The sequence below is a fragment of the Triticum urartu genome, unplaced genomic scaffold (assembly GCF_056163025.1).
Source record: "Triticum urartu cultivar PI428250 unplaced genomic scaffold, HENAU_Tu73 scaffold892, whole genome shotgun sequence".
In the NCBI taxonomy this organism is placed as follows: Eukaryota; Viridiplantae; Streptophyta; class Magnoliopsida; order Poales; family Poaceae; genus Triticum; species Triticum urartu.
Genome location: NW_028261085.1, coordinates 5,001 through 20,000, shown reverse-complemented (window position 1 = coordinate 20,000; position 15,000 = coordinate 5,001).

The window sequence follows — 15,000 nt, the reverse complement described above, 5'->3', positions numbered from 1 at the left end:
TTACACAGAGGAATGGAAAAAATCGCGGAAAACCGAACTATTATACAATACTTACCTTATGTAACAAGGATATAGAGAGATTGTAGAAAGGGGATAGGATAGTTATTTTTGCAAGAGACTTGTTGTAAATTCCTTAACTTAAGAAAGAAAAAAGAATAAAAACACAGATACATAACATAAAAAAAAGAATAAATAAGACGAGATTCGACCTCCCCCTACATATTTAATTTCCTCTCCTATACAAAAACTAGCAAGACCCACTCCATTGGTAATTCCATCAATAACACCCTTATCAAAAAACTCCGTGAGTTCGGTTAACCCTCTTATACCGAGGGTAAAGACCCTAGTATAGAAAATATCTATATAACCACGATTATATGACCAACTGTATATATTTTTTTTTACTTGATCTAAAAATTCTTTTTTAGGATTTCCTTTGTAAAAAGAGTTTATTAAATCCAAATTCTGAAAAAAAGAATAAGCGGATCCATAGAAGATATATGCTATGAATAAACCAAAGATAGCTAGACTTACAGAAGAAATTGCATTAGTAATAAATTCATATGAATTTACAAAAGAATTAGAACTTTCCTGGGTAAAGTTTATTGAGGGAGTTAACCACTTTGATAATATGGTTAACTCTGCTATTCCATTACCAATTCCTCCATTATCAAAAGAGATTCCTATGAATCCAATGAACAAAGTGAAAAGTAGTAATATAAGAAGAGGAAATAACATAGTATTTCCCGTTTCATGCGGATAGGCAAAAGTTTTTTTAGCCCCAAAAGACGTAGTAAAGGATCCTATCCTATTTCTTGTATTACCTTGAATTTTTGGTATATTTTGTGAAAAAAAAGAAACTCCACTCTTCGTTGTTGATAAAACGAAATCCCTATTCACTCCTTTGGGTATCCTTTTTCCCCATAAGGATATTGAATACAAGGAACTCTCTTTAGTGCTACTGTAATTTTGAAAATGAACACGCAAATACCCATCAAATGTAAGTAAATATATCCGAAACATATAAAAGGCAGTTAATCCTGCAGTAAAGGAGGCTATTATTCCAAAAAAGGGCGAATACAACCAACTATTACTAAGGATTTCATCTTTGGACCAGAAGCAAGCAAGAGGTGGAATACCACAAAGAGAAAGTGTACCCCATAAAAAAGTAGTTCTTGTGATTGGAATGTATTTTCTTAAACCGCCCATAAGAACCATATTTTGACTTTTATCTGGTGAATATCCAACAAGAGGTTCCATTGAATGAATAACGGATCCGGATCCCAAGAACAATAAAGCTTTTGAATAAGCATGAGTGATCAAATGGAATAAAGCAGCTTGATAAGAACCTATACCTAGAGCTAACATCATATAACCCAATTGAGACATTGTAGAATAGGCTAAGCTTCTTTTAATATCTCTCTGAGCAAGAGCTAAAGTAGCTCCTAAGAATAGTGTTATTGTACCTACTAAAGAAATAAAACTCATTATCAAAGGTAAAGATATGAAAAGAGGAAGAAGTCGAGCTAGAAGAAAAATTCCCGCAGCAACCATAGTTGCTGCGTGTATAAGAGCCGAAATAGGAGTGGGCCCTTCCATAGCATCGGGTAACCATACGTGAAGAGGGAATTGTGCGGATTTCGCAACTGCACCAAGGAATAATAAAAAAGCACACAAAGTAGTAAGTAAAGAGTTAATTCCATTATTAGGAATCCAGTTATTAGCTATTTTGAACAAATCCCTAAACTCTAAACTACCTGTTATCCAAAAAAAACCTAAAATTCCTAATAATAGACCAAAATCCCCTACACGATTAGTTACAAAAGCTTTTTGACAAGCACTCGCTGCGATTGGTCGTGTAAACCAAAAGCCTATCAATAAATAAGAACACATACCCACGAGTTCCCAAAAAAAATAAATTTGTATCAAATTGGAGCTAGTAACCAATCCCAACATGGAAGTATTGAAAAAACTTATATAAACAAAAAATCTCAAATATCCTTCATCGTGAGACATATAACCATCACTATAAATAAGAACCAGGATTCCTACAGTAGTAATTAGTATTAACATAATAGAAGTAAGTGGGTCAATCAAGTATCCAAATTCTAAAGAAAAATCATTATTGACGGTCCAAGACCATAGATATTGATAGATCGAACTTCCATTTATTTGTTGAATAGACAGTTGAACTGAGAATACCATAGCTATACTTAAGAGTAAAACACTAGGAAAAGCCCATATGCGACGAAGATTTTTTGTTGCTGTCGGAATAAGAATAAGGCCAAATCCCATTGACATAATAACTGGAAGTGGGAGAAGAGGGATTACCCATGCATATTGATATGTATGTTCCATAAGAAAAGAAATTGCAATTTTTACTTCAATTTTTACTTCAATTTTTCTATAAAATTGTTTCCGATTCACCAAACCAATTCTTATCTCTTTCTGAAAGAATAAATAAAAAGAATAAGAAAAAATACTGAAATTCTTAATTTTTCCAAAATTTATCTCATTGAAATAATTAAAAATTAAGAATGGGTTTAGTTGGTTAAATTAAAAAAGTTAATAAAATAACTAGGTAACGAAGTTATTTTATTAACTAAATAAAGATATTTATAAAAATAAAAAAAAAAAAGTGGAATCATTTTACTTTCTATTCATAATTCATTTTTATATTTCTTTAAAACAAAGATGAAACAGCTCTCTTGTTCCATAATTAACTGATTGAGTGAATTCCAATGAAAACCTATGTTTATAAGAAATTATCGAATAGTCCTTACTTCATATAGAACTAAAATTCTAATGACTATAAATTACCTAAGTTTTAGAATGTCTTGTTTAAGAGACTCAGTATTTTTTGTTTTGATTGGAATTCCTTTCCTTTATGGAATACCATTCTGAACTTAATTAACTATTTTCATTTTCCCTTCTTTTTATCCCCCCGTCTTATCTTATATGGGGGATAGGCTTCCATACCATATATCTATATATGGAGTATACTTGATATATAAATAGATATAAATAGATTTAAATGAGAAACCCTTCTATATATTCTATATTATTAAAAAAAAAGTATAAAATATATAAAGAAAAAATGTTAAAAAATTCTTGTTGTCTTATCCGCATTAGACAAAATGAAGTAAAAAATAATTCAAAATTTAAGTATCTTTCAGTATCTAAGTATAAATACTAATAAAAAGAAGAAAGAAGGATTGATTTGCAGCAATAGATGTCTTTCACATACAACTAGAAAAAAGTAATTTCCTTTTTGAATGGCAGTTCCAAAAAAACGTACTTCAATGTCAAAAAAGCGTATTCGTAAAAATATTTGGAAGAAAAAGACTTATTTTTCCATAGTACAATCTTATTCTTTAGTAAAATCAAGATCATTTTCGAGCGGTAATGAGCATCCAAAACCAAAGGGTTTTTCTGGGCAACAAACAAATAATAAGATTTTGGAATAATATGAATTGACTTATCAAAAAAGAATTCCAATTATTTAATAATTTGGATTCTTCTTTGAATGTACTTTTATGTGTCGAATTACTCGGTACAATATTCTTAGAACAAAAAACCCCTCTTATCTTATATATACAAGAAAAAAAAAGTTTTGTTTGGTATACTGTGTGCTAAGTATTCTTTTCCTATCAATGAACTTTTCATAATTTTCCTAATAGAATCCTCATATTCTATTAGGAAAATTATGAAAAGTGGAGTATTCTTACAATAGGACTTACAACTTCCACCTATCTTCTCCAAAATCATAAGGTTAGTAAATCTTATTAATAAGAGCATAAAGACTTTCATTCTAGAAATTTTTAAAAAATCCAAAAAGCCTTTTCTATTTATCCATTTTATTTTAATTTCATCATTAAATAGAAACCCTTTTGGATTTTTTTCATTGTATTGAAAGAATTTTCAAAATGTAAAGGGGAAATTAATTAGAAAAAATTAGTTCTATAATTGCAAGTTAGAAAAAAGAAGTTCCAACTCTTTCAAGCAGTGTTTGTGTTTCTATTGGGCAAAGCAAGAGTTTATTGTAAAAAAAAAAAATGGAAACGATACTACCAAACGAAGTCTATTTTAATGAAAACTCTAATGTTCCTAAATTTTATGGACTTTCCCAATATCGACGATTCCCAAGATAATAGCTATTATTCTTTTAAGTTACCTATTATTTGAAGTTAGCCGCCATGGTGAAATTGGTAGACACGCTGCTCTTAGGAAGCAGTGCTCAAGCATCTCGGTTCGAATCCGAGTGGCGGCATTCTTGAAAAAGAATACAATAGATTAGAAATCAATTCGAAATTTACAATTTTGTAATGGGACCTTCCCCTTATGCTATTTGCAACTTTAGAACATATACTAACTCATATCTCTTTCTCAACGATTTCAATTGTGATTACGATTCATTTTATAACCTTATTAGTTCGTGAACTTGGAGGATTACGCGATTCGTCAGAAAAAGGAATGATAGTTACTTTTTTCTCTATAACAGGATTCTTAGTTTCTCGTTGGGCTTCCTCGGGACATTTTCCATTAAGTAATTTATATGAGTCATTGATCTTCCTTTCATGGGCCCTGTATATTCTTCATACCATTCCTAAAATACAGAACTCTAAAAATGATTTAAGCACAATAACTACGCCAAGTACTATTTTAACGCAAGGCTTTGCCACATCGGGTCTTTTAACTGAAATGCATCAATCCACGATACTAGTACCTGCTCTACAATCTCAGTGGTTAATGATGCATGTCAGTATGATGTTATTAAGCTATGCAACTCTTTTGTGCGGATCCTTATTATCTGCCGCTATTCTAATCATTAGATTTCGAAATAATTTCCATTTCTTTTCTAAAAAGAAAAAAAATGTTTTAAATAAAACATTTTTCTTTAGTGATATTAAATATTTTTATGCAAAAAGAAGTGCTTTAAAAAGAACCTCTGTCCCTTCATTTCCAAATTATTACAAATATCAATTAACGGAGCGTTTGGATTCTTGGAGTTATCGTGTCATTAGCCTAGGATTTACCCTTTTAACCGTAGGTATTCTTTGTGGAGCAGTATGGGCTAATGAGGCCTGGGGATCCTATTGGAATTGGGATCCTAAGGAAACTTGGGCATTTATTACTTGGACCATATTCGCAATTTATTTACATAGTAGAACAAATCCAAATTGGAAGGGTACGAATTCTGCACTTATAGCTTTGATAGGATTTCTTATAATTTGGATTTGTTATTTTGGTATAAATCTATTAGGAATAGGCTTACATAGTTATGGTTCGTTTACATTAACACCTAAATGATTACATAAAATAAAACCTTCATGAAATGAAGGTTTTTACTTTTATGTTTTATTTGAGAACCCCTTGAACGCCTTATCAAAGGGTTCTCAAAAATTCGAGATAGATCTAATTATACTTTTTTACTTATTTCTGCATTATATACTTTTTTACTTATTTCTGCATTAATAGAGCAGACGAGTAAAAAAAAGCAAACCTATTTAGGATAATAATTGGATAAGAGAGCCTCTACCCTGTCAACGGATAGGGAGAGAACAAAATCTGGATAAATACCAATTCCTATTACTGGTAAAAAGATACAGATTAAAATAAAGAGTTCTCGTGGTCCAGAATCCACAAAATTTGCGTTTGGAACATTAAATAGCTTGTATCCATAGAACATCTGGCGTAACATAGATAATAAATAAATAGGAGTTAATATCATTCCAATTGCCATTACAAAAGTAATTAGTGTTTTTGGCATTAACAGAAATTTTGGACTAGTAATTAGTCCAAAAAATACTACTAATTCTGCGACAAAACCACTCATTCCTGGTAAGGCAAGAGAAGCCATTGAAAAGCTACTAAACATGGTAAAAATTTTAGGCATTGGGATAGATATTCCCCCCAGTTCTTCGAGATAAACAAGACGCATTCTATCAGAAGCGGTTCCTGCCAAGAAAAAAAGTGTAGCACCAATAAATCCATGGGATAATATTTGTAAAATAGCTCCATTGAGTCCAATGTTGGTTATGGAACCAATTCCTATAATTATGAAACCCATGTGAGATACAGAGGAATAAGCTATTCTTTTTTTGAAATTTCGTTGACCAAGAGAAGTTGAAGCTGCATAGATTATTTGGATCGCTCCTATTATTACTAACCAGGGCGAAAATAGATAATGAGCATGAGGTAACAATTCCATGTTGATCCGAATCAATCCATATGCTCCCATCTTTAATAATATTCCCGCTAAAAGCATACATGTACTATAATGTGCTTCCCCATGGGTATCTGGTAACCACGTATGTAGGGGTATAATCGGCAATTTGACAGCATAAGCAATAAGGAAGCCAAAATATAAAAGTATTTCCAAGGTTGCAGGGTATGATTGATTAATTAATCTTTCCAAATCTAATCCTGGTTCGTTGGAACCATATAAGCCCATACCCAGAACTCCGATTAAGAAAAAAATGGAACCGCCTGCAGTATACAAAATAAACTTTGTAGCTGAATATAGACGCCTCTTCCCCCCCCACATGGATAAAAGTAAGTAAACAGGAATTAATTCTAACTCCCACATGATAAAAAAAAGTAAAAGGTCTCGCGAAGAAAATAATCCTATTTGACCACTATACATTGCGAGCATCAGGAAATAGAATAATCGCGAATTCCGTGTAATTGGCCAAGCTGCTAAAGTAGCTAAAGTAGTGATAAATCCTGTCAATAAAATAGATCCTAATGAAAGTCCATCGATTCCCAATCTCCAGTGGAAATCGAAGACATCTATCCATTTATAATCCTCCTTTAATTGGATTAAGGGATCCTCCAGTTGGAAATGATAACAGAACGCATAAGTCATTAGAAGGAATTCTAATAAACAAATAGATATAGTATACCACCTAACGACTTTGTTTCCCTTATGAGGTAAAAAGAAAATTAATGAACCTGCAAATATCGGCAAAACAACAAGTATTGTTAACCAAGGAAAATAACTCATGATAAAGTGATAAAGACAAGATACGTTTTGACCAGAAAAGCCCGTGCTCGATTATTTCGAGCACAGGCTTCTTCGGTAAAGAGGAATCAGACGATTCGAGTGAAGTTTTTTGTAACGTATCAATAAGATAGAGCCATGCTACGTGTTGTTTCAGGCCCTAAATAAACGCGGACACTTAAAAAATCTGTCGGGCAGGCAGATTCACATCTCTTACAACCCACACAATCTTCGGTTCTCGGCGCGGAAGCAATTTGCTTGGCTTTACATCCATCCCAGGGTATCATTTCTAATACATCTGTTGGACAAGCTCGTACACATTGAGTGCATCCTATACATGTATCGTAAATTTTTACGGAATGTGACATTGGATCTATAAATTTTTCTTTTCAACATAAAATTTTTCGATCTGGTAAAAATGAAATTAGTACTATAATGAGTCATATGTATTGTAGACACCAGACGAAGCAATGGTTTATCCAAACTTCAAAAAAAAAAATCTATTTTTTAATCTGTTTGTGAGAAAGCGTGAAGAGAGCCAAGAGACTTTAATTTTGGATTTCAACAATAAATAAGAAATAAGAAAGAATTTTACGAATTGTACAGACGAATTCGAATTAGCCAATAAATTGGCTATCGTCTTTTCAATATAAATTATTGCAATATTCAAATTGCAATATCAATGAATTACAAATACAAAAATTCATTTAAGTGAAAAAGAATACTATGCAATAATCTACTAAAAAAAATGGATATTCTCAAATAATACTAAGAAAATAGTATTGATTTCTATTTATTTTAATATGTGCGCCTTTGTTTAGAGGATTCTATGTCTAATTATTCAAAAGTCTAATTATTCAATAAATTAGATTGATTGATACGAGTGGATTTCCTATTACGATGGATGGAAGAAAGAATGGATAGTCCAATAGCGGCTTCAGCAGCTGCAAGGGCTATAACAAAAATTGCGAAAATATCTCCTTTTAATTGGCGACTATCAAATAGATCAGAAAATGTTACGAGATTTAGATTAATTGAATTCAGTATAAGTTCAAGACATATTAGAGCTCTAACCATGTTTCGGCTTGTGATCAATCCATAGATACCAATCGAAAATAAATAGACACTCAAAAAAAGTACATGCTCAAACATCATTAACTAACTCCTTATCAATCTCGATTCATTTCAATATGAGGGCAAGAATTGAACCGATTCAATTAATTACAATAGAACAATTACACAACAAAAGAAAAAAAAAAAAAAAAAAAAGGAGGTATTTGTTGGCAGTAGATGGATTTTACTAAATCAAAATTGTGATTCTTTAGTTATTTATTTTAGATTTGCAATTCTTATAATTTGTACTTTTTCTAAGTTTTCTTATTGCCGAGCCATAGTAATTGCACCTATTAAAGAAACTAGAAGAATTATGGAAATGAGTTCAAACGGAAGATAAAAATCGGTTGCTAAATGAATTCCAATTTGTTGAACATTATTTATGAGACCCTGTTCTACTATTTGGTTTGATCTTGTAGTCCAAAGAATTCCATACCACGACGTATCTGGGATAGTAGTCATTAGTGAAAAAACAATAGTTATACAAACGAGTGAAGTGAACCCATCTCCAATAGTCCAATAATTCTTATCTTTAGACCATTCTGAGCCATTTACGAACATTACAGCGAATATGATCAAGACATTTATGGCTCCCACATAAATAAGAAGTTGTGCGACAGCTACAAAGTAGGAATTTAATAAAAAATAGAATAAGGATATACAAACAAGAACTAATCCCAGCGAAAAGGCAGAATAAATGGGGTTGGTAAGTAATACTACTCCTAGACCCCCTAGTAGAAGAACAAATCCCCCAAATAGCATAAGAATCTCATGTATTGGTCCAGGTAAATCCATTATGGATAAAAAGAAATTAATAGTATAAAATTTTTCATGAACTGACTAAAACTAAAGGATTCAAGGAAGGAAAAAAGGATTAGGGTATTTTTTTGTGTATAAACTTATAGTTATAAATTATATTATATCACGAAAATCTAGTCTGATTTAAAATAAGAAATAATTTCCAATAAGCAGTAGTTTTTCGTTTTTCTTTATAGTTTAATTTTAAAGTTTAATAAAGAATTATTAGATTTTTATAACAGAAAGACAAAATCAAAGTTTAGTAATCAGTAATCGTTCTTGAATTCGAAGATTTTTCTTTGTTTATTTTACTTTCAGACGAATTCCTAATTGTTTGAATTGTGTAATCTCCCATTATGGAGATTGGTAACCGACTTAAAGCAATTTGATTGTAATTCAATTCATGACGATCATAGGTAGAAAGTTCATATTCTTCAGTCATTGATAAACAGCTTGTTGGACAGTACTCAACACAATTGCCACAAAATATACAAACTCCGAAATCAATACTATAATTAAGCAATTGTTTTCTTTTAATATCCTTTTCAAATCTCCAATCCACAACGGGTAAATCTATCGGACATACGCGAACACATACTTCACAAGCAATACATTTATCAAATTCAAAGTGGATTCGCCCTCGGAAACGCTCTGGTGTAATTGATTTTTCATAAGGGTAGTGAATCGTTATAGGTAAACGATTTGTGTGGGATAAGGTAGTTATGAAACTTTGACCTATGTACCTTGTAGCACGTATTGTTTGTTGACCATAACTCATGAACCCAGTTACCATAGGGAACATATTCATTCTAAATATCTATGAAAAAGATATGTTTCTTTCTCTTGTTTGAGAGAGCTTTTGTGTTGAAAATATTCTTACTATTATTGTATTATCTTATTTATAGTGAAACAAGTTGAGAAGAGGTTGTTAATAAGAGATTGCCCAGGGAAATAGGTAAAAGAAATTTCCATCCAAGATTTAATAACTGATCCATTCTCATCCTCGGTAAAGTCCATCTTATTGTGATAGAAATGAAGAGAAATAAATAAGCTTTAGTTAATGTAATAAATATACCCATTGTCATTTCCAAAATTCCAACTGCTTTATTCATTTGGAAAAAATCAAAAAAGGATATATAGGGAATAGATAAATTCCACCCGCCCAAGTAGAGAACTGTTACAAATAAAGAAGAAACTAATAAATTTAGGTAAGAAACAAGATAAAATAAACCATATTTGATACCGGAATATTCAGTTTGGTAACCTGCTACTAATTCTTCCTCCGCTTCTGGTAAATCAAAGGGTAATCTTTCACATTCTGCCAAAGAAGAAATTAAAAAAACCAGAAAACCTATAGGCTGACGCCAAATATTCCATCCAAAAAAACCGTATTTTGACTGTGCTTCAACTATATCAACTGTACTTGAACTGTTAGATAATCATAGTCGGTGATAACATCACAGTTCCCACCGCTATTTCAAAACCGTACATGAAACCTTAGCTTCATACGGCTTCTCTATGATCAGAAAAAGGAAAGGACTGTTTTGTTCCTAGCCCCGGGGGCGTAGATAGAATTAGATAAAATAAAATAGATTTGAAAGTCCTAAATTAGACCAAAGGAATTCCGTCTGCTAGAATAAGAAAAAGCGCTTCCGAATTGATCTCATCCTTTATAATATAATGAAAATTTTTCTTTGTTCAGTAATAACTTAATCTTGGAATAAAACACTTGTTACTTGTTATAGGAATTCAATTAATAAATGGAAAGAGTTGGGTATTAGTTCATGAGCAATTCTGCATGAATATGGATAGAGGAAGGAAATAATGAAAATTTTTTCTAGTGCACTCCATATCTTTTTTACTATTCTTCTTTCCCCAGGGAGGGGGTATTTAAAAAGAAAAAATGGATAAAGGGTTAATTCGTTCTTGATAGCCATTTCCTTAACAAGTGAATGGGAACATACTCTGGATCGGAATCCGAAGAAAGTACTACTTGATAATTTCTACAAATTGCAAGTCCTTATTATGATTCCTTTTATGGGCAAAAATCTCTAATGTTTTAGATTTTCCATTACTAATCCTTTATGTACTTTAGTGTTCCTAACCCTTCACTAACTTTTGGTGGATTCTTCTTATGGATTATTAAGTTATAGTAATAACTAGGAGTATTCTAGTAATGGAATTCCATATCGTGAATCCTTTATTCTTGGCCGCTTCAAGATATGATGACTAATTAAAAAATATCAACCTTGGGATAAAGAGTTTACACTGCTTATGTTTACTTCCACTTTTTTCTTGTACGTAGGAAATGAGATTTTTTCTTTTTACTACAAATTTATAAGCTGTTTTGTTTCACTCATATAGCTATCTAGTTTAACTTACCAACCCAAATACTAAATAAGAAAAGGAATATAAATAGTTAATGGATTTTATAGGAAAAAGATCTATTTTAACGAATCACACGTAGAGATATTGCTAGCACACAAAAAGTTAATGGTATTTCATAACTAATGGATTGAGCAGCAGCTCGTAGACCGCCTGAAAAAGAATATTTATTATTTGAGCTATATCCTGCCATAAGAAGACCAATAGGAGCTATACTTGAAATGGCAATCCATAAAAAAACACCAATACTAAGATCGGCTAAAACAAAATGATATCCCAAAGGGATAACTAAAAAACTTAATAAAACTGATATGACTGCTATAGAGGGTCCAATGCTAAATAAAGAAATATCTCCTCGGGATGGCAGAATATCTTCTTTAAAAAGTAGCTTAGTCCCATCTGCTATAGCTTGAAGCAGGCCCAGGGGGCCAGCATATTCAGGACCAATACGTTGTTGTATCGACGCAGATATTTCTCTTTCTAACCACACAATTACGAGTACCTCTATTGTTATTCCCAAAAGGAGGGTCAAAATGGGTAGAATCGATATCAGTCCATAGACTTCTTTTAATAATTCCAATTTCGAAAAAGAATTGATAGTTTCTACCTCTACCCTATCTATTATCATTTCAACGATCAACTTCCCCCATAATGATATCTATACTACCTAATATCGTCATGATATCAGCCAATTTCATTTTTTTAACTAGCTGAGGAAGAATTTGCAAATTAATAAACCCGGGTGGACGGATTTTCCATCTCCAGGGGAAAAGGCTATCATCTCCTACTAGATAAATCCCTAATTCACCTTTTGGGGCTTCTACTCTTACATAAAGCTCTTGTCTTGACAATTCAAAATTGGGCGAAGGTTTTTTACCAAGAAATTTATACTCAAAATCATTCCATTCAGAATTATTTTCTTTCTTAAAGCGTCGGACTTCTAAATTTTCATAAGGTCCTCCAGGAATTTTTTCTACAGCTTGTTGAATTATTTTGATGGATTCCCTCATTTCACCAATTCGTACTAAATAGCGAGCTAACGAATCCCCTTCTTTTTGCCATTGGACTTTCCAATCAAATTGGTTGTAAGACTCATAAGGATCTACTTTACGAAGATCCCATTGTATTCCAGAAGCTCGTAACATCGGTCCCGATAAGCCCCAATTTACTGCTTCTTCTCCGCTAATAAAACCTACTCCTTCAACTCGCTCTAAAAAAATTGGATTCTGTGTAATAAGTTGTTGATATTCAACAACTCCGCGTAAAAAATAATCACAGAAATCTAAACATTTATCGATCCATCCATAAGGTAGATCGGCGGCTACTCCTCCGATGCGAAAGTAATTGTGCATCATTCGCATACCTGTAGCAGCTTCAAATAGATCATATATTAATTCTCTCTCTCTAAAAATATAGAAAAAAGGAGTCTGTGCGCCGAGATCCGCCATAAAAGGTCCAAGCCATAGCAAGTGAGAAGCTATCCGGCTTAATTCTAACATAATTACCCTAATATAGCTGGCTCTTTGTGGTATTTGAATATTCTCCAAGAATTCTGGTGCATTTACTGTTATTGCTTCTGTAAACATAGTAGCTAAATAATCCCACCTTGTTACATAAGGTAAGTATTGTATAATAGTTCGGTTTTCCGCGATTTTTTCCATTCCTCTGTGTAAATACCCTAATATGGGTTCACAATCAATAACATCCTCACCATCGAGAGTAACGATCAGTCGAAGAACACCATGCATTGATGGGTGTTGAGGGCCCATATTGACTATCATGAGATCTTTTCTTGTAAGCGGTAGACTCATATCCTTTCTTCCTTAATTCATTATTCCATGAAAATGGATTATTCCATGAATTCCTCAAAGCGAGGCTCATCAAAATGAAAAATCTAAGACTACTATAAGACTACTAAAAAAATAATAAAACAAGAAAAAAATTTGAACGATTAAATTACTGCTCCCGAATATTCAACTGACCGATTAATTTCTTATAACGTACTCTATTTTTCTTTGCCAAATAAGCCAGCAAACGTCGACGTTTTCCCAAAAGTCTTCGTAGACCTCTTTCCGATGAAAAATCTTTTTTGTGTAATTCCAAATGTGAAGCAAGTCTCCGTATCTTATTGGTGAAACTGAATACTTGAAATTCAACAGAACCCCTGTTTTCTTCTTTTTCTTCTTTAACCATAAATCCAAAAATTTTTCTACCTCCTTTCTTTTTCATGTATTTTTCTGATCAGGAAAAATACAAAATTATGTCAGTTATTTTGAAGTTATTCTAATCTCGTACACACACAAATTTGCAATTATTCATCTACTACTGGAATTTGGATTTATTTTATCGATGCAAATTGGATTTGGATAGAAGGGTACATTCTTTCTAATATTTTAGATAGAAGAAATGTTTCTTCTATCTAAAATATTAGAAAGAATTTTGCTGATTTATTTATTGCTATATGCAATTTATGGAATTGATACACCATTTAATTGATATCATTTAGCAAAATGAAACACAGCATATGCATCCATCTTTTGGCTCGAGAATTTCACGGGATAGAGATATGGTATAAGAAATAGACTATTAAGTAACTCTAAATGAATTGTGGATACATCTGTATCCTTAACATACTGAAACGATTGTCATTATTCGTATCAAACCAATAGCGATTCATACAAGCTAAATCTTCTAATCAATGGTGGGCCAATAATGAATTTTTTTGCATATGTATTAAGACGCTTGGCCTGATTTCGAAATTGTCCAGAGTTTTATATGTTGTTTTCATTGCAAAATGATGGGTCTCCTTCCATAACTTTCCAATTACGAGTACGAGAATTGAAAGACATGAAAATTCTCAATTCTCTACGGCGTCTAGTAGATAGAAACAAGAAAATCAGAAGAATCTTTCTCTCTATTCACTATCATTCCGCGTCTTCGACTTCTATTAGTTTCTTTTCTTCTTTAATGCAATAGCTATAGTTTGATATAAGAATCCATTTCTCAAAGTAATGGAAACCATTCTCTTATAGGAAATGGTTCGAAAATCGCTATTCCACCTTTTAGGTATCGTGAAAAGTGATACCTGTGAAGATCGTGCATTTCAGTCAAATTCAGATCCGTTTTTCGAGTCCATGATATAATATAACCAAATTGGATAGATCTTCCACCTGTTTAGCTAAGAAAGAATAGATACAGAGGTGGATAATAGATCGATATGAAGATCATGAGCTGCCCCATAATGAAATCGCCAGTAGTCGCGAATATCTCCTTCTTCCCTAATCCAAGATTGGAGAAAGAAGATCTAAGAGGGACCTATGGAGAATGTAGTCAGAAATCCATAATAGAGTCCGACCACAACGACCGAATTAATTATCCTCATCGAGAAACTTAGACTACTAAATAGAAAAGATTTGAAAATCATGGCATGGGTCTCCTTTTTTTCTTTCTTTAGAGTTTTCTATATGCACAATTTCTCGATGTTTCGATGAGAATTTCTTGACTTTCCATATATAGAAAGAGATAGACTATAAATGACATCTCTTATGTCAATAAGACCAAAGGGATGGATATTAAATGATAGGAAGTGCTAGGAAGTGAAATAGAATGAAATAGAGCCACTTTGGGCTTCCCTATGAAATGAGGCATGGAACGGAGCCACTACGAAGAAATTATGGGAGTTACGAAAGAAGCTTCGGACT